This window comes from Eutrigla gurnardus (genome assembly GCF_963514095.1).
Source record: "Eutrigla gurnardus genome assembly, chromosome: 17".
Taxonomy (NCBI): Eukaryota; Metazoa; Chordata; class Actinopteri; order Perciformes; family Triglidae; genus Eutrigla; species Eutrigla gurnardus.
In genome coordinates, this window is record NC_139928.1 from 5,823,033 (window position 1) to 5,844,883 (window position 21,851).

Consider the following 21,851-nt stretch of genomic DNA (forward strand, 5'->3'; position numbering starts at 1 on the left):
TGGCTTCATTTCTTTGATAGAGGCCAGACTTCAGCATTGGCTGGACTTTTTATTCAGTAAGTCTTACATGTTGTTCTGATTAAACATGATATATTCTACAGCTGGTTACTGATAATGGCTGTCAATGGAATCACATTCAGATAACCTCAAATGGAGACATTGATGATGTTATGTTCATAAGTGCTTCTCTTTGGGGTTGTCTTGGATGTTACAATCTCATGGGAATCAAATGTAAAACCATTTTTATATATTTTGGAATTTCTGCAACAAGATTACCCAAATAAGAGCACTGACCTGAGTAATAAATACAGTAAGTGCTACTTGTTGGGGTAGTTTTGCTGACATCTGAATCCCAAAATCCCTTCTTAAAGTTTTAACTTAGTACAACTACATTGTGTGTTATTGGAAGAAGGATGCTGACGTCTTTTCTAAGTCATCCATATTACCCTAATTTGAGCATTGACTTGAGTGTTGAATTCAGTAAGTGCTACTTGTTGGGGCAGTTTCAATTGACAAAAGCAACTAAACATGTTGGGAATCATATTCCTTGGGAATCACTCTCAGATCACTTCAAATGGAGACACTGATGATTCTTCTGTTCATAAGTGCTTCTCTTTGGGGTTGTCTTGGATGTGGCTATCTGCAACGTTTTAAAGCAGGAAAAGTCATTATGGTGCAGATTTTGTCGATTTTATTATCCATACAACACCACTCCCTTTGGTTTCTGATGTAGTAAGTCCATGTTGTTGGGTAAGGGTAGTTGATTTTGCAGAATGTGCCATTTAGAGACACAATTCAGTGTTAATTATGCTTCTTTGTCTTACTTTCAAGTACTGCTGATGGAGCTGCAACTGAAGGCCATCTTGTGGCAAAACATTGCACTAAGAGGGCTTGTTGCAGTCTAATTTTCCAATCATCAATGACAATGGGATGCATACATTAAAGGTGATGGCTGTCTGCTCATGAAGCCGTTGTTAACAACCATCAAGGCAAATTAAACTTGGTGAAAGAGGAGGAGTTTGGTGGAAATTGTTGGATTCAGTATTTAAGTTGGGCAAATTTGGGGAAGAAACACAACTGCTACTGGGACACAACTGAGAAGATGCCAGGAGGAAGCACTGTCTGGGCTATGGAGAAACTCATGAGCAAAGAAGACTACTGGCTTCATTTCTTTGATAGAGGCCAGACTTCAGCATTGGCTGGACTTTTTATTCAGTAAGTCTTACATGTTGTTCTGATTAAACATGATATATTCTACAGCTGGTTACTGATAATGGCTGTCAATGGAATCACATTCAGATAACCTCAAATGGAGACATTGATGATGTTATGTTCATAAGTGCTTCTCTTTGGGGTTGTCTTGGATGTTACAATCTCATGGGAATTAAATGTAAAACCATTTTTATATATTTTGGAATTTCTGCAACAAGATTACCCAAATAAGAGCACTGACCTGAGTAATAAATACAGTAAGTGCTACTTGTTGGGGTAGTTTTGCTGACATCTGAATCCCCAAATCCCTTCTTAAAGTTTTAACTTAGTACAACTACATTGTGTGTTATTGGAAGAAGGATGCTGACGTCTTTTCTAAGTCATCCATATTACCCTAATTTGAGCATTGACTTGAGTGTTGAATTCAGTAAGTGCTACTTGTTGGGGCAGTTTCAATTGACAAAAGCAACTAAACATGTTGGGAATCATATTCCTTGGGAATCACTCTCAGATCACTTCAAATGGAGACACTGATGATTCTTGTGTTCATAAGTGCTTCTCTTTGGGGTTGTCTTGGATGTGACAATCTGATGGGAATCAAATGTAAAGCCATTTTTATATATTTTGGAATTTCTGCACCAAGATTACCCAAACAACAGTACTGACCTGACTAATAAATACAGTAAGTGCTACTTGTTGGGGTAGTTTTGCTGACATCTGAATCCCCAAATCCCTTCTTAAAGTTTTAACTTAGTACAACTACATTGTGTGTTATTGGAAGAAGGATGCTGACGTCTTTTCTAAGTCATCCATATTACCCTAATTTGAGCATTGACTTGAGTGTTGAATTCAGTAAGTGCTACTTGTTGGGGCAGTTTCAATTGACAAAAGCAACTAAACATGTTGGGAATCATATTCCTTGGGAATCACTCTCAGATCACTTCAAATGGAGACACTGATGATTCTTGTGTTCATAAGTGCTTCTCTTTGGGGTTGTCTTGGATGTGGCTATCTGCAACGTTTTAAAGCAGGAAAAGTCATTATGGTGCAGATTTTGTCGATTTTATTATCCATACAACACCACTCCCTTTGGTTTCTGATGTAGTAAGTCCATGTTGTTGGGTAAGGGTAGTTGATTTTGCAGAATGTGCCATTTAGAGACACAATTCAGTGTTAATTATGCTTCTTTGTCTTACTTTCAAGTACTGCTGATGGAGCTGCAACTGAAGGCCATCTTGTGGCAAAACATTGCACTAAGAGGGCTTGTTGCAGTCTAAATTTCCAATCATCAATGACAATGGGATGCATACATTAAAGGTGATGGCTGTCTGCTCATGAAGCCGTTGTTAACAACCATCAAGGCAAATGAAACTTGGTGAAAGAGGAGGAGTTTGGTGGAAATTGTTGGATTCAGTATTTAAGTTGGGCAAATTTGGGGAAGAAACACAACTGCTACTGGGACACAACTGAGAAGATGCCAGGAGGAAGCACTGTCTGGGCTATGGAGAAACTCATGAGCAAAGAAGACTACTGGCTTAATTTCTTTGATAGAGGCCAGACTTCAGCATTGGCTGGACTTTTTATTCAGTAAGTCTTACATGTTGTTCTGATTAAACATGATATATTCTACAGCTGGTTACTGATAATGGCTGTCAATGGAATCACATTCAGATAACCTCAAATGGAGACATTGATGATGTTATGTTCATAAGTGCTTCTCTTTGGGGTTGTCTTGGATGTTACAATCTCATGGGAATCAAATGTAAAACCATTTTTATATATTTTGGAATTTCTGCAACAAGATTACCCAAATAAGAGCACTGACCTGAGTAATAAATACAGTAAGTGCTACTTGTTGGGGTAGTTTTGCTGACATCTGAATCCCAAAATCCCTTCTTAAAGTTTTAACTTAGTACAACTACATTGTGTGTTATTGGAAGAAGGATGCTGACGTCTTTTCTAAGTCATCCATATTACCCTAATTTGAGCATTGACTTGAGTGTTGAATTCAGTAAGTGCTACTTGTTGGGGCAGTTTCAATTGACAAAAGCAACTAAACATGTTGGGAATCATATTCCTTGGGAATCACTCTCAGATCACTTCAAATGGAGACACTGATGATTCTTGTGTTCATAAGTGCTTCTCTTTGGGGTTGTCTTGGATGTGGCTATCTGCAACGTTTTAAAGCAGGAAAAGTCATTATGGTGCAGATTTTGTCGATTTTATTATCCATACAACACCACTCCCTTTGGTTTCTGATGTAGTAAGTCCATGTTGTTGGGTAAGGGTAGTTGATTTTGCAGAATGTGCCATTTAGAGACACAATTCAGTGTTAATTATGCTTCTTTGTCTTACTTTCAAGTACTGCTGATGGAGCTGCAACTGAAGGCCATCTTGTGGCAAAACATTGCACTAAGAGGGCTTGTTGCAGTCTAATTTTCCAATCATCAATGACAATGGGATGCATACATTAAAGGTGATGGCTGTCTGCTCATGAAGCCGTTGTTAACAACCATCAAGGCAAATTAAACTTGGTGAAAGAGGAGGAGTTTGGTGGAAATTGTTGGATTCAGTATTTAAGTTGGGCAAATTTGGGGAAGAAACACAACTGCTACTGGGACACAACTGAGAAGATGCCAGGAGGAAGCACTGTCTGGGCTATGGAGAAACTCATGAGCAAAGAAGACTACTGGCTTCATTTCTTTGATAGAGGCCAGACTTCAGCATTGGCTGGACTTTTTATTCAGTAAGTCTTACATGTTGTTCTGATTAAACATGATATATTCTACAGCTGGTTACTGATAATGGCTGTCAATGGAATCACATTCAGATAACCTCAAATGGAGACATTGATGATGTTATGTTCATAAGTGCTTCTCTTTGGGGTTGTCTTGGATGTTACAATCTCATGGGAATCAAATGTAAAACCATTTTTATATATTTTGGAATTTCTGCAACAAGATTACCCAAATAAGAGCACTGACCTGAGTAATAAATACAGTAAGTGCTACTTGTTGGGGTAGTTTTGCTGACATCTGAATCCCCAAATCCCTTCTTAAAGTTTTAACTTAGTACAACTACATTGTGTGTTATTGGAAGAAGGATGCTGACGTCTTTTCTAAGTCATCCATATTACCCTAATTTGAGCATTGACTTGAGTGTTGAATTCAGTAAGTGCTACTTGTTGGGGCAGTTTCAATTGACAAAAGCAACTAAACATGTTGGGAATCATATTCCTTGGGAATCACTCTCAGATCACTTCAAATGGAGACACTGATGATTCTTGTGTTCATAAGTGCTTCTCTTTGGGGTTGTCTTGGATGTGGCTATCTGCAACGTTTTAAAGCAGGAAAAGTCATTATGGTGCAGATTTTGTCGATTTTATTATCCATACAACACCACTCCCTTTGGTTTCTGATGTAGTAAGTCCATGTTGTTGGGTAAGGGTAGTTGATTTTGCAGAATGTGCCATTTAGAGACACAATTCAGTGTTAATTATGCTTCTTTGTCTTACTTTCAAGTACTGCTGATGGAGCTGCAACTGAAGGCCATCTTGTGGCAAAACATTGCACTAAGAGGGCTTGTTGCAGTCTAATTTTCCAATCATCAATGACAATGGGATGCATACATTAAAGGTGATGGCTGTCTGCTCATGAAGCCGTTGTTAACAACCATCAAGGCAAATGAAACTTGGTGAAAGAGGAGGAGTTTGGTGGAAATTGTTGGATTCAGTATTTAAGTTGGGCAAATTTGGGGAAAAAACACAACTGCTACTGGGACACAACTGAGAAGATGCCAGGAGGAAGCACTGTCTGGGCTATGGAGAAACTCATGAGCAAAGAAGACTACTGGCTTCATTTCTTTGATAGAGGCCAGACTTCAGCATTGGCTGGACTTTTTATTCAGTAAGTCTTACATGTTGTTCTGATTAAACATGATATATTCTACAGCTGGTTACTGATAATGGCTGTCAATGGAATCACATTCAGATAACCTCAAATGGAGACATTGATGATGTTATGTTCATAAGTGCTTCTCTTTGGGGTTGTCTTGGATGTTACAATCTCATGGGAATCAAATGTAAAACCATTTTTATATATTTTGGAATTTCTGCAACAAGATTACCCAAATAAGAGCACTGACCTGAGTAATAAATACAGTAAGTGCTACTTGTTGGGGTAGTTTTGCTGACATCTGAATCCCCAAATCCCTTCTTAAAGTTTTAACTTAGTACAACTACATTGTGTGTTATTGGAAGAAGGATGCTGACGTCTTTTCTAAGTCATCCATATTACCCTAATTTGAGCATTGACTTGAGTGTTGAATTCAGTAAGTGCTACTTGTTGGGGCAGTTTCAATTGACAAAAGCAACTAAACATGTTGGGAATCATATTCCTTGGGAATCACTCTCAGATCACTTCAAATGGAGACACTGATGATTCTTGTGTTCATAAGTGCTTCTCTTTGGGGTTGTCTTGGATGTGACAATCTGATGGGAATCAAATGTAAAGCCATTTTTATATATTTTGGAATTTCTGCACCAAGATTACCCAAACAACAGTACTGACCTGACTAATAAATACAGTAAGTGCTACTTGTTGGGGTAGTTTTGCTGACATCTGAATCCCCAAATCCCTTCTTAAAGTTTTAACTTAGTACAACTACATTGTGTGTTATTGGAAGAAGGATGCTGACGTCTTTTCTAAGTCATCCATATTACCCTAATTTGAGCATTGACTTGAGTGTTGAATTCAGTAAGTGCTACTTGTTGGGGCAGTTTCAATTGACAAAAGCAACTAAACATGTTGGGAATCATATTCCTTGGGAATCACTCTCAGATCACTTCAAATGGAGACACTGATGATTCTTGTGTTCATAAGTGCTTCTCTTTGGGGTTGTCTTGGATGTGGCTATCTGCAACGTTTTAAAGCAGGAAAAGTCATTATGGTGCAGATTTTGTCGATTTTATTATCCATACAACACCACTCCCTTTGGTTTCTGATGTAGTAAGTCCATGTTGTTGGGTAAGGGTAGTTGATTTTGCAGAATGTGCCATTTAGAGACACAATTCAGTGTTAATTATGCTTCTTTGTCTTACTTTCAAGTACTGCTGATGGAGCTGCAACTGAAGGCCATCTTGTGGCAAAACATTGCACTAAGAGGGCTTGTTGCAGTCTAAATTTCCAATCATCAATGACAATGGGATGCATACATTAAAGGTGATGGCTGTCTGCTCATGAAGCCGTTGTTAACAACCATCAAGGCAAATGAAACTTGGTGAAAGAGGAGGAGTTTGGTGGAAATTGTTGGATTCAGTATTTAAGTTGGGCAAATTTGGGGAAGAAACACAACTGCTACTGGGACACAACTGAGAAGATGCCAGGAGGAAGCACTGTCTGGGCTATGGAGAAACTCATGAGCAAAGAAGACTACTGGCTTCATTTCTTTGATAGAGGCCAGACTTCAGCATTGGCTGGACTTTTTATTCAGTAAGTCTTACATGTTGTTCTGATTAAACATGATATATTCTACAGCTGGTTACTGATAATGGCTGTCAATGGAATCACATTCAGATAACCTCAAATGGAGACATTGATGATGTTATGTTCATAAGTGCTTCTCTTTGGGGTTGTCTTGGATGTTACAATCTCATGGGAATCAAATGTAAAACCATTTTTATATATTTTGGAATTTCTGCAACAAGATTACCCAAATAAGAGCACTGACCTGAGTAATAAATACAGTAAGTGCTACTTGTTGGGGTAGTTTTGCTGACATCTGAATCCCAAAATCCCTTCTTAAAGTTTTAACTTAGTACAACTACATTGTGTGTTATTGGAAGAAGGATGCTGACGTCTTTTCTAAGTCATCCATATTACCCTAATTTGAGCATTGACTTGAGTGTTGAATTCAGTAAGTGCTACTTGTTGGGGCAGTTTCAATTGACAAAAGCAACTAAACATGTTGGGAATCATATTCCTTGGGAATCACTCTCAGATCACTTCAAATGGAGACACTGATGATTCTTGTGTTCATAAGTGCTTCTCTTTGGGGTTGTCTTGGATGTGACAATCTGATGGGAATCAAATGTAAAGCCATTTTTATATATTTTGGAATTTCTGCACCAAGATTACCCAAACAACAGTACTGACCTGAGTAATAAATACAGTAAGTGCTACTTGTTGGGGTAGTTTTGCTGACATCTGAATCCCCAAATCCCTTCTTAAAGTTTTAACTTAGTACAACTACATTGTGTGTTATTGGAAGAAGGATGCTGACGTCTTTTCTAAGTCATCCATATTACCCTAATTTGAGCATTGACTTGAGTGTTGAATTCAGTAAGCGCTACTTGTTGGGGCAGTTTCAATTGACAAAAGCAACTAAACATGTTGGGAATCATATTCCTTGGGAATCACTCTCAGATCACTTCAAATGGAGACACTGATGATTCTTGTGTTCATAAGTGCTTCTCTTTGGGGTTGTCTTGGATGTGACAATCTGATGGGAATCAAATGTAAAGCCATTTTTATATATTTTGGAATTTCTGCACCAAGATTACCCAAACAACAGTACTGACCTGAGTAATAAATACAGTAAGTGCTACTTGTTGGGGTAGTTTTGCTGACATCTGAATCCCCAAATCCCTTCTTAAAGTTTTAACTTAGTACAACTACATTGTGTGTTATTGGAAGAAGGATGCTGACGTCTTTTCTAAGTCATCCATATTACCCTAATTTGAGCATTGACTTGAGTGTTGAATTCAGTAAGTGCTACTTGTTGGGGCAGTTTCAATTGACAAAAGCAACTAAACATGTTGGGAATCATATTCCTTGGGAATCACTCCCAGATCACTTCAAATGGAGACACTGATGATTCTTGTGTTCATAAGTGCTTCTCTTTGGGGTTGTCTTGGATGTGGCTATCTGCAACGTTTTAAAGCAGGAAAAGTCATTATGGTGCAGATTTTGTCGATTTTATTATCCATACAACACCACTCCCTTTGGTTTCTGATGTAGTAAGTCCATGTTGTTGGGTAAGGGTAGTTGATTTTGCAGAATGTGCCATTTAGAGACACAATTCAGTGTTAATTATGCTTCTTTGTCTTACTTTCAAGTACTGCTGATGGAGCTGCAACTGAAGGCCATCTTGTGGCAAAACATTGCACTAAGAGGGCTTGTTGCAGTCTAAATTTCCAATCATCAATGACAATGGGATGCATACATTAAAGGTGATGGCTGTCTGCTCATGAAGCCGTTGTTAACAACCATCAAGGCAAATGAAACTTGGTGAAAGAGGAGGAGTTTGGTGGAAATTGTTGGATTCAGTATTTAAGTTGGGCAAATTTGGGGAAGAAACACAACTGCTACTGGGACACAACTGAGAAGATGCCAGGAGGAAGCACTGTCTGGGCTATGGAGAAACTCATGAGCAAAGAAGACTACTGGCTTCATTTCTTTGATAGAGGCCAGACTTCAGCATTGGCTGGACTTTTTATTCAGTAAGTCTTACATGTTGTTCTGATTAAACATGATATATTCTACAGCTGGTTACTGATAATGGCTGTCAATGGAATCACATTCAGATAACCTCAAATGGAGACATTGATGATGTTATGTTCATAAGTGCTTCTCTTTGGGGTTGTCTTGGATGTTACAATCTCATGGGAATCAAATGTAAAACCATTTTTATATATTTTGGAATTTCTGCAACAAGATTACCCAAATAAGAGCACTGACCTGAGTAATAAATACAGTAAGTGCTACTTGTTGGGGTAGTTTTGCTGACATCTGAATCCCCAAATCCCTTCTTAAAGTTTTAACTTAGTACAACTACATTGTGTGTTATTGGAAGAAGGATGCTGACGTCTTTTCTAAGTCATCCATATTACCCTAATTTGAGCATTGACTTGAGTGTTGAATTCAGTAAGTGCTACTTGTTGGGGCAGTTTCAATTGACAAAGGCAACTAAACATGTTGGGAATCATATTCCTTGGGAATCACTCTCAGATCACTTCAAATGGAGACACTGATGATTCTTGTGTTCATAAGTGCTTCTCTTTGGGGTTGTCTTGGATGTGACAATCTGATGGGAATCAAATGTAAAGCCATTTTTATATATTTTGGAATTTCTGCACCAAGATTACCCAAACAACAGTACTGACCTGAGTAATAAATACAGTAAGTGCTACTTGTTGGGGTAGTTTTGCTGACATCTGAATCCCCAAATCCCTTCTTAAAGTTTTAACTTAGTACAACTACATTGTGTGTTATTGGAAGAAGGATACTGACGTCTTTTCTAAGTCATCCATATTACCCTAATTTGAGCATTGACTTGAGTGTTGAATTCAGTAAGTGCTACTTGTTGGGGCAGTTTCAATTGACAAAAGCAACTAAACATGTTGGGAATCATATTCCTTGGGAATCACTCTCAGATCACTTCAAATGGAGACACTGATGATTCTTGTGTTCATAAGTGCTTCTCTTTGGGGTTGTCTTGGATGTGGCTATCTGCAACGTTTTAAAGCAGGAAAAGTCATTATGGTGCAGATTTTGTCGATTTTATTATCCATACAACACCACTCCCTTTGGTTTCTGATGTAGTAAGTCCATGTTGTTGGGTAAGGGTAGTTGATTTTGCAGAATGTGCCATTTAGAGACACAATTCAGTGTTAATTATGCTTCTTTGTCTTACTTTCAAGTACTGCTGATGGAGCTGCAACTGAAGGCCATCTTGTGGCAAAACATTGCACTAAGAGGGCTTGTTGCAGTCTAATTTTCCAATCATCAATGACAATGGGATGCATACATTAAAGGTGATGGCTGTCTGCTCATGAAGCCGTTGTTAACAACCATCAAGGCAAATGAAACTTGGTGAAAGAGGAGGAGTTTGGTGGAAATTGTTGGATTCAGTATTTAAGTTGGGCAAATTTGGGGAAGAAACACAACTGCTACTGGGACACAACTGAGAAGATGCCAGGAGGAAGCACTGTCTGGGCTATGGAGAAACTCATGAGCAAAGAAGACTACTGGCTTCATTTCTTTGATAGAGGCCAGACTTCAGCATTGGCTGGACTTTTTATTCAGTAAGTCTTACATGTTGTTCTGATTAAACATGATATATTCTACAGCTGGTTACTGATAATGGCTGTCAATGGAATCACATTCAGATAACCTCAAATGGAGACATTGATGATGTTATGTTCATAAGTGCTTCTCTTTGGGGTTGTCTTGGATGTTACAATCTCATGGGAATCAAATGTAAAACCATTTTTATATATTTTGGAATTTCTGCAACAAGATTACCCAAATAAGAGCACTGACCTGAGTAATAAATACAGTAAGTGCTACTTGTTGGGGTAGTTTTGCTGACATCTGAATCCCCAAATCCCTTCTTAAAGTTTTAACTTAGTACAACTACATTGTGTGTTATTGGAAGAAGGATGCTGACGTCTTTTCTAAGTCATCCATATTACCCTAATTTGAGCATTGACTTGAGTGTTGAATTCAGTAAGTGCTACTTGTTGGGGCAGTTTCAATTGACAAAGGCAACTAAACATGTTGGGAATCATATTCCTTGGGAATCACTCTCAGATCACTTCAAATGGAGACACTGATGATTCTTGTGTTCATAAGTGCTTCTCTTTGGGGTTGTCTTGGATGTGACAATCTGATGGGAATCAAATGTAAAGCCATTTTTATATATTTTGGAATTTCTGCACCAAGATTACCCAAACAACAGTACTGACCTGAGTAATAAATACAGTAAGTGCTACTTGTTGGGGTAGTTTTGCTGACATCTGAATCCCCAAATCCCTTCTTAAAGTTTTAACTTAGTACAACTACATTGTGTGTTATTGGAAGAAGGATACTGACGTCTTTTCTAAGTCATCCATATTACCCTAATTTGAGCATTGACTTGAGTGTTGAATTCAGTAAGTGCTACTTGTTGGGGCAGTTTCAATTGACAAAAGCAACTAAACATGTTGGGAATCATATTCCTTGGGAATCACTCTCAGATCACTTCAAATGGAGACACTGATGATTCTTGTGTTCATAAGTGCTTCTCTTTGGGGTTGTCTTGGATGTGGCTATCTGCAACGTTTTAAAGCAGGAAAAGTCATTATGGTGCAGATTTTGTCGATTTTATTATCCATACAACACCACTCCCTTTGGTTTCTGATGTAGTAAGTCCATGTTGTTGGGTAAGGGTAGTTGATTTTGCAGAATGTGCCATTTAGAGACACAATTCAGTGTTAATTATGCTTCTTTGTCTTACTTTCAAGTACTGCTGATGGAGCTGCAACTGAAGGCCATCTTGTGGCAAAACATTGCACTAAGAGGGCTTGTTGCAGTCTAATTTTCCAATCATCAATGACAATGGGATGCATACATTAAAGGTGATGGCTGTCTGCTCATGAAGCCGTTGTTAACAACCATCAAGGCAAATGAAACTTGGTGAAAGAGGAGGAGTTTGGTGGAAATTGTTGGATTCAGTATTTAAGTTGGGCAAATTTGGGGAAGAAACACAACTGCTACTGGGACACAACTGAGAAGATGCCAGGAGGAAGCACTGTCTGGGCTATGGAGAAACTCATGAGCAAAGAAGACTACTGGCTTCATTTCTTTGATAGAGGCCAGACTTCAGCATTGGCTGGACTTTTTATTCAGTAAGTCTTACATGTTGTTCTGATTAAACATGATATATTCTACAGCTGGTTACTGATAATGGCTGTCAATGGAATCACATTCAGATAACCTCAAATGGAGACATTGATGATGTTATGTTCATAAGTGCTTCTCTTTGGGGTTGTCTTGGATGTTACAATCTCATGGGAATCAAATGTAAAACCATTTTTATATATTTTGGAATTTCTGCAACAAGATTACCCAAATAAGAGCACTGACCTGAGTAATAAATACAGTAAGTGCTACTTGTTGGGGTAGTTTTGCTGACATCTGAATCCCCAAATCCCTTCTTAAAGTTTTAACTTAGTACAACTACATTGTGTGTTATTGGAAGAAGGATGCTGACGTCTTTTCTAAGTCATCCATATTACCCTAATTTGAGCATTGACTTGAGTGTTGAATTCAGTAAGTGCTACTTGTTGGGGCAGTTTCAATTGACAAAGGCAACTAAACATGTTGGGAATCATATTCCTTGGGAATCACTCTCAGATCACTTCAAATGGAGACACTGATGATTCTTGTGTTCATAAGTGCTTCTCTTTGGGGTTGTCTTGGATGTGACAATCTGATGGGAATCAAATGTAAAGCCATTTTTATATATTTTGGAATTTCTGCACCAAGATTACCCAAACAACAGTACTGAGCTGAGTAATAAATACAGTAAGTGCTACTTGTTGGGGTAGTTTTGCTGACATCTGAATCCCCAAATCCCTTCTTAAAGTTTTAACTTAGTACAACTACATTGTGTGTTATTGGAAGAAGGATACTGACGTCTTTTCTAAGTCATCCATATTACCCTAATTTGAGCATTGACTTGAGTGTTGAATTCAGTAAGTGCTACTTGTTGGGGCAGTTTCAATTGACAAAAGCAACTAAACATGTTGGGAATCATATTCCTTGGGAATCACTCTCAGATCACTTCAAATGGAGACACTGATGATTCTTGTGTTCATAAGTGCTTCTCTTTGGGGTTGTCTTGGATGTGGCTATCTGCAACGTTTTAAAGCAGGAAAAGTCATTATGGTGCAGATTTTGTCGATTTTATTATCCATACAACACCACTCCCTTTGGTTTCTGATGTAGTAAGTCCATGTTGTTGGGTAAGGGTAGTTGATTTTGCAGAATGTGCCATTTAGAGACACAATTCAGTGTTAATTATGCTTCTTTGTCTTACTTTCAAGTACTGCTGATGGAGCTGCAACTGAAGGCCATCTTGTGGCAAAACATTGCACTAAGAGGGCTTGTTGCAGTCTAATTTTCCAATCATCAATGACAATGGGATGCATACATTAAAGGTGATGGCTGTCTGCTCATGAAGCCGTTGTTAACAACCATCAAGGCAAATTAAACTTGGTGAAAGAGGAGGAGTTTGGTGGAAATTGTTGGATTCAGTATTTAAGTTGGGCAAATTTGGGGAAGAAACACAACTGCTACTGGGACACAACTGAGAAGATGCCAGGAGGAAGCACTGTCTGGGCTATGGAGAAACTCATGAGCAAAGAAGACTACTGGCTTCATTTCTTTGATAGAGGCCAGACTTCAGCATTGGCTGGACTTTTTATTCAGTAAGTCTTACATGTTGTTCTGATTAAACATGATATATTCTACAGCTGGTTACTGATAATGGCTGTCAATGGAATCACATTCAGATAACCTCAAATGGAGACATTGATGATGTTATGTTCATAAGTGCTTCTCTTTGGGGTTGTCTTGGATGTTACAATCTCATGGGAATCAAATGTAAAACCATTTTTATATATTTTGGAATTTCTGCAACAAGATTACCCAAATAAGAGCACTGACCTGAGTAATAAATACAGTAAGTGCTACTTGTTGGGGTAGTTTTGCTGACATCTGAATCCCCAAATCCCTTCTTAAAGTTTTAACTTAGTACAACTACATTGTGTGTTATTGGAAGAAGGATGCTGACGTCTTTTCTAAGTCATCCATATTACCCTAATTTGAGCATTGACTTGAGTGTTGAATTCAGTAAGTGCTACTTGTTGGGGCAGTTTCAATTGACAAAGGCAACTAAACATGTTGGGAATCATATTCCTTGGGAATCACTCTCAGATCACTTCAAATGGAGACACTGATGATTCTTGTGTTCATAAGTGCTTCTCTTTGGGGTTGTCTTGGATGTGACAATCTGATGGGAATCAAATGTAAAGCCATTTTTATATATTTTGGAATTTCTGCACCAAGATTACCCAAACAACAGTACTGACCTGAGTAATAAATACAGTAAGTGCTACTTGTTGGGGTAGTTTTGCTGACATCTGAATCCCCAAATCCCTTCTTAAAGTTTTAACTTAGTACAACTACATTGTGTGTTATTGGAAGAAGGATACTGACGTCTTTTCTAAGTCATCCATATTACCCTAATTTGAGCATTGACTTGAGTGTTGAATTCAGTAAGTGCTACTTGTTGGGGCAGTTTCAATTGACAAAAGCAACTAAACATGTTGGGAATCATATTCCTTGGGAATCACTCTCAGATCACTTCAAATGGAGACACTGATGATTCTTGTGTTCATAAGTGCTTCTCTTTGGGGTTGTCTTGGATGTGGCTATCTGCAACGTTTTAAAGCAGGAAAAGTCATTATGGTGCAGATTTTGTCGATTTTATTATCCATACAACACCACTCCCTTTGGTTTCTGATGTAGTAAGTCCATGTTGTTGGGTAAGGGTAGTTGATTTTGCAGAATGTGCCATTTAGAGACACAATTCAGTGTTAATTATGCTTCTTTGTCTTACTTTCAAGTACTGCTGATGGAGCTGCAACTGAAGGCCATCTTGTGGCAAAACATTGCACTAAGAGGGCTTGTTGCAGTCTAATTTTCCAATCATCAATGACAATGGGATGCATACATTAAAGGTGATGGCTGTCTGCTCATGAAGCCGTTGTTAACAACCATCAAGGCAAATGAAACTTGGTGAAAGAGGAGGAGTTTGGTGGAAATTGTTGGATTCAGTATTTAAGTTGGGCAAATTTGGGGAAGAAACACAACTGCTACTGGGACACAACTGAGAAGATGCCAGGAGGAAGCACTGTCTGGGCTATGGAGAAACTCATGAGCAAAGAAGACTACTGGCTTCATTTCTTTGATAGAGGCCAGACTTCAGCATTGGCTGGACTTTTTATTCAGTAAGTCTTACATGTTGTTCTGATTAAACATGATATATTCTACAGCTGGTTACTGATAATGGCTGTCAATGGAATCACATTCAGATAACCTCAAATGGAGACATTGATGATGTTATGTTCATAAGTGCTTCTCTTTGGGGTTGTCTTGGATGTTACAATCTCATGGGAATCAAATGTAAAACCATTTTTATATATTTTGGAATTTCTGCAACAAGATTACCCAAATAAGAGCACTGACCTGAGTAATAAATACAGTAAGTGCTACTTGTTGGGGTAGTTTTGCTGACATCTGAATCCCCAAATCCCTTCTTAAAGTTTTAACTTAGTACAACTACATTGTGTGTTATTGGAAGAAGGATGCTGACGTCTTTTCTAAGTCATCCATATTACCCTAATTTGAGCATTGACTTGAGTGTTGAATTCAGTAAGTGCTACTTGTTGGGGCAGTTTCAATTGACAAAGGCAACTAAACATGTTGGGAATCATATTCCTTGGGAATCACTCTCAGATCACTTCAAATGGAGACACTGATGATTCTTGTGTTCATAAGTGCTTCTCTTTGGGGTTGTCTTGGATGTTACAATCTCATGGGAATCAAATGTAAAACCATTTTTATATATTTTGGAATTTCTGCAACAAGATTACCCAAATAAGAGCACTGACCTGAGTAATAAATACAGTAAGTGCTACTTGTTGGGGTAGTTTTGCTGACATCTGAATCCCCAAATCCCTTCTTAAAGTTTTAACTTAGTACAACTACATTGTGTGTTATTGGAAGAAGGATGCTGACGTCTTTTCTAAGTCATCCATATTACCCTAATTTGAGCATTGACTTGAGTGTTGAATTCAGTAAGTGCTACTTGTTGGGGCAGTTTCAATTGACAAAAGCAACTAAACATGTTGGGAATCATATTCCTTGGGAATCACTCTCAGATCACTTCAAATGGAGACACTGATGATTCTTGTGTTCATAAGTGCTTCTCTTTGGGGTTGTCTTGGATGTGGCTATCTGCAACGTTTTAAAGCAGGAAAAGTCATTATGGTGCAGATTTTGTCGATTTTATTATCCATACAACACCACTCCCTTTGGTTTCTGATGTAGTAAGTCCATGTTGTTGGGTAAGGGTAGTTGATTTTGCAGAATGTGCCATTTAGAGACACAATTCAGTGTTAATTATGCTTCTTTGTCTTACTTTCAAGTACTGCTGATGGAGCTGCAACTGAAGGCCATCTTGTGGCAAAACATTGCACTAAGAGGGCTTGTTGCAGTCTAATTTTCCAATCATCAATGACAATGGGATGCATACATTAAAGGTGATGGCTGTCTGCTCATGAAGCCGTTGTTAACAACCATCAAGGCAAATGAAACTTGGTGAAAGAGGAGGAGTTTGGTGGAAATTGTTGGATTCAGTATTTAAGTTGGGCAAATTTGGGGAAGAAACACAACTGCTACTGGGACACAACTGAGAAGATGCCAGGAGGAAGCACTGTCTGGGCTATGGAGAAACTCATGAGCAAAGAAGACTACTGGCTTCATTTCTTTGATAGAGGCCAGACTTCAGCATTGGCTGGACTTTTTATTCAGTAAGTCTTACATGTTGTTCTGATTAAACATGATATATTCTACAGCTGGTTACTGATAATGGCTGTCAATGGAATCACATTCAGATAACCTCAAATGGAGACATTGATGATGTTATGTTCATAAGTGCTTCTCTTTGGGGTTGTCTTGGATGTTACAATCTCATGGGAATCAAATGTAAAACCATTTTTATATATTTTGGAATTTCTGCAACAAGATTACCCAAATAAGAGCACTGACCTGAGTAATAAATACAGTAAGTGCTACTTGTTGGGGTAGTTTTGCTGACATCTGAATCCCCAAATCCCTTCTTAAAGTTTTAACTTAGTACAACTACATTGTGTGTTATTGGAAGAAGGATGCTGACGTCTTTTCTAAGTCATCCATATTACCCTAATTTGAGCATTGACTTGAGTGTTGAATTCAGTAAGTGCTACTTGTTGGGGCAGTTTCAATTGACAAAAGCAACTAAACATGTTGGGAATCATATTCCTTGGGAATCACTCTCAGATCACTTCAAATGGAGACACTGATGATTCTTGTGTTCATAAGTGCTTCTCTTTGGGGTTGTCTTGGATGTGGCTATCTGCAACGTTTTAAAGCAGGAAAAGTCATTATGGTGCAGATTTTGTCGATTTTATTATCCATACAACACCACTCCCTTTGGTTTCTGATGTAGTAAGTCCATGTTGTTGGGTAAGGGTAGTTGATTTTGCAGAATGTGCCATTTAGAGACACAATTCAGTGTTAATTATGCTTCTTTGTCTTACTTTCAAGTACTGCTGATGGAGCTGCAACTGAAGGCCATCTTGTGGCAAAACATTGCACTAAGAGGGCTTGTTGCAGTCTAATTTTCCAATCATCAATGACAATGGGATGCATACATTAAAGGTGATGGCTGTCTGCTCATGAAGCCGTTGTTAACAACCATCAAGGCAAATGAAACTTGGTGAAAGAGGAGGAGTTTGGTGGAAATTGTTGGATTCAGTATTTAAGTTGGGCAAATTTGGGGAAGAAACACAACTGCTACTGGGACACAACTGAGAAGATGCCAGGAGGAAGCACTGTCTGGGCTATGGAGAAACTCATGAGCAAAGAAGACTACTGGCTTCATTTCTTTGATAGAGGCCAGACTTCAGCATTGGCTGGACTTTTTATTCAGTAAGTCTTACATGTTGTTCTGATTAAACATGATATATTCTACAGCTGGTTACTGATAATGGCTGTCAATGGAATCACATTCAGATAACTTCAAATGGAGACATTGATGATGTTATGTTCATAAGTGCTTCTCTTTGGGGTTGTCTTGGATGTTACAATCTCATGGGAATCAAATGTAAAACCATTTTTATATATTTTGGAATTTCTGCAACAAGATTACCCAAATAAGAGCACTGACCTGAGTAATAAATACAGTAAGTGCTACTTGTTGGGGTAGTTTTGCTGACATCTGAATCCCCAAATCCCTTCTTAAAGTTTTAACTTAGTACAACTACATTGTGTGTTATTGGAAGAAGGATGCTGACGTATTTTCTAAGTCATCCATATTACCCTAATTTGAGCATTGACTTGAGTGTTGAATTCAGTAAGTGCTACTTGTTGGGGCAGTTTCAATTGACAAAAGCAACTAAACATGTTGGGAATCATATTCCTTGGGAATCACTCTCAGATCACTTCAAATGGAGACACTGATGATTCTTGTGTTCATAAGTGCTTCTCTTTGGGGTTGTCTTGGATGTGACAATCTGATGGGAATCAAATGTAAAGCCATTTTTATATATTTTGGAATTTCTGCACCAAGATTACCCAAACAACAGTACTGACCTGAGTAATAAATACAGTAAGTGCTACTTGTTGGGGTAGTTTTGCTGACATCTGAATCCCCAAATCCCTTCTTAAAGTTTTAACTTAGTACAACTACATTGTGTGTTATTGGAAGAAGGATGCTGACGTCTTTTCTAAGTCATCCATATTACCCTAATTTGAGCATTGACTTGAGTGTTGAATTCAGTAAGTGCTACTTGTTGGGGCAGTTTCAATTGACAAAAGCAACTAAACATGTTGGGAATCATATTCCTTGGGAATCACTCTCAGATCACTTCAAATGGAGACACTGATGATTCTTGTGTTCATAAGTGCTTCTCTTTGGGGTTGTCTTGGATGTTACAATCTCATGGGAATCAAATGTAAAACCATTTTTATATATTTTGGAATTTCTGCAACAAGATTACCCAAATAAGAGCACTGACCTGAGTAATAAATACAGTAAGTGCTACTTGTTGGGGTAGTTTTGCTGACATCTGAATCCCCAAATCCCTTCTTAAAGTTTTAACTTAGTACAACTACATTGTGTGTTATTGGAAGAAGGATGCTGACGTCTTTTCTAAGTCATCCATATTACCCTAATTTGAGCATTGACTTGAGTGTTGAATTCAGTAAGTGCTACTTGTTGGGGCAGTTTCAATTGACAAAGGCAACTAAACATGTTGGGAATCATATTCCTTGGGAATCACTCTCAGATCACTTCAAATGGAGACACTGATGATTCTTGTGTTCATAAGTGCTTCTCTTTGGGGTTGTCTTGGATGTTACAATCTCATGGGAATCAAATGTAAAACCATTTTTATATATTTTGGAATTTCTGCAACAAGATTACCCAAATAAGAGCACTGACCTGAGTAATAAATACAGTAAGTGCTACTTGTTGGGGTAGTTTTGCTGACATCTGAATCCCCAAATCCCTTCTTAAAGTTTTAACTTAGTACAACTACATTGTGTGTTATTGGAAGAAGGATGCTGACGTCTTTTCTAAGTCATCCATATTACCCTAATTTGAGCATTGACTTGAGTGTTGAATTCAGTAAGTGCTACTTGTTGGGGCAGTTTCAATTGACAAAAGCAACTAAACATGTTGGGAATCATATTCCTTGGGAATCACTCTCAGATCACTTCAAATGGAGACACTGATGATTCTTGTGTTCATAAGTGCTTCTCTTTGGGGTTGTCTTGGATGTGGCTATCTGCAACGTTTTAAAGCAGGAAAAGTCATTATGGTGCAGATTTTGTCGATTTTATTATCCATACAACACCACTCCCTTTGGTTTCTGATGTAGTAAGTCCATGTTGTTGGGTAAGGGTAGTTGATTTTGCAGAATGTGCCATTTAGAGACACAATTCAGTGTTAATTATGCTTCTTTGTCTTACTTTCAAGTACTGCTGATGGAGCTGCAACTGAAGGCCATCTTGTGGCAAAACATTGCACTAAGAGGGCTTGTTGCAGTCTAATTTTCCAATCATCAATGACAATGGGATGCATACATTAAAGGTGATGGCTGTCTGCTCATGAAGCCGTTGTTAACAACCATCAAGGCAAATGAAACTTGGTGAAAGAGGAGGAGTTTGGTGGAAATTGTTGGATTCAGTATTTAAGTTGGGCAAATTTGGGGAAGAAACACAACTGCTACTGGGACACAACTGAGAAGATGCCAGGAGGAAGCACTGTCTGGGCTATGGAGAAACTCATGAGCAAAGAAGACTACTGGCTTCATTTCTTTGATAGAGGCCAGACTTCAGCATTGGCTGGACTTTTTATTCAGTAAGTCTTACATGTTGTTCTGATTAAACATGATATATTCTACGGCTGGTTACTGATAATGGCTGTCAATGGAATCACATTCAGATAACCTCAAATGGAGACATTGATGATGTTATGTTCATAAGTGCTTCTCTTTGGGGTTGTCTTGGATGTTACAATCTCATGGGAATCAAATGTAAAACCATTTTTATATATTTTGGAATTTCTGCAACAAGATTACCCAAATAAGAGCACTGACCTGAGTAATAAATACAGTAAGTGCTACTTGTTGGGGTAGTTTTGCTGACATCTGAATCCCCAAATCCCTTCTTAAAGTTTTAACTTAGTACAACTACATTGTGTGTTATTGGAAGAAGGATGCTGACGTCTTTTCTAAGTCATCCATATTACCCTAATTTGAGCATTGACTTGAGTGTTGAATTCAGTAAGTGCTACTTGTTGGGGCAGTTTCAATTGACAAAAGCAACTAAACATGTTGGGAATCATATTCCTTGGGAATCACTCTCAGATCACTTCAAATGGAGACACTGATGATTCTTGTGTTCATAAGTGCTTCTCTTTGGGGTTGTCTTGGATGTGGCTATCTGCAACGTTTTAAAGCAGGAAAAGTCATTATGGTGCAGATTTTGTCGATTTTATTATCCATACAACACCACTCCCTTTGGTTTCTGATGTAGTAAGTCCATGTTGTTGGGTAAGGGTAGTTGATTTTGCAGAATGTGCCATTTAGAGACACAATTCAGTGTTAATTATGCTTCTTTGTCTTACTTTCAAGTACTGCTGATGGAGCTGCAACTGAAGGCCATCTTGTGGCAAAACATTGCACTAAGAGGGCTTGTTGCAGTCTAATTTTCCAATCATCAATGACAATGGGATGCATACATTAAAGGTGATGGCTGTCTGCTCATGAAGCCGTTGTTAACAACCATCAAGGCAAATGAAACTTGGTGAAAGAGGAGGAGTTTGGTGGAAATTGTTGGATTCAGTATTTAAGTTGGGCAAATTTGGGGAAGAAACACAACTGCTACTGGGACACAACTGAGAAGATGCCAGGAGGAAGCACTGTCTGGGCTATGGAGAAACTCATGAGCAAAGAAGACTACTGGCTTCATTTCTTTGATAGAGGCCAGACTTCAGCATTGGCTGGACTTTTTATTCAGTAAGTCTTACATGTTGTTCTGATTAAACATGATATATTCTACAGCTGGTTACTGATAATGGCTGTCAATGGAATCACATTCAGATAACTTCAAATGGAGACATTGATGATGTTATGTTCATAAGTGCTTCTCTTTGGGGTTGTCTTGGATGTTACAATCTCATGGGAATCAAATGTAAAACCATTTTTATATATTTTGGAATTTCTGCAACAAGATTACCCAAATAAGAGCACTGACCTGAGTAATAAATACAGTAAGTGCTACTTGTTGGGGTAGTTTTGCTGACATCTGAATCCCCAAATCCCTTCTTAAAGTTTTAACTTAGTACAACTACATTGTGTGTTATTGGAAGAAGGATGCTGACGTATTTTCTAAGTCATCCATATTACCCTAATTTGAGCATTGACTTGAGTGTTGAATTCAGTAAGTGCTACTTGTTGGGGCAGTTTCAATTGACAAAAGCAACTA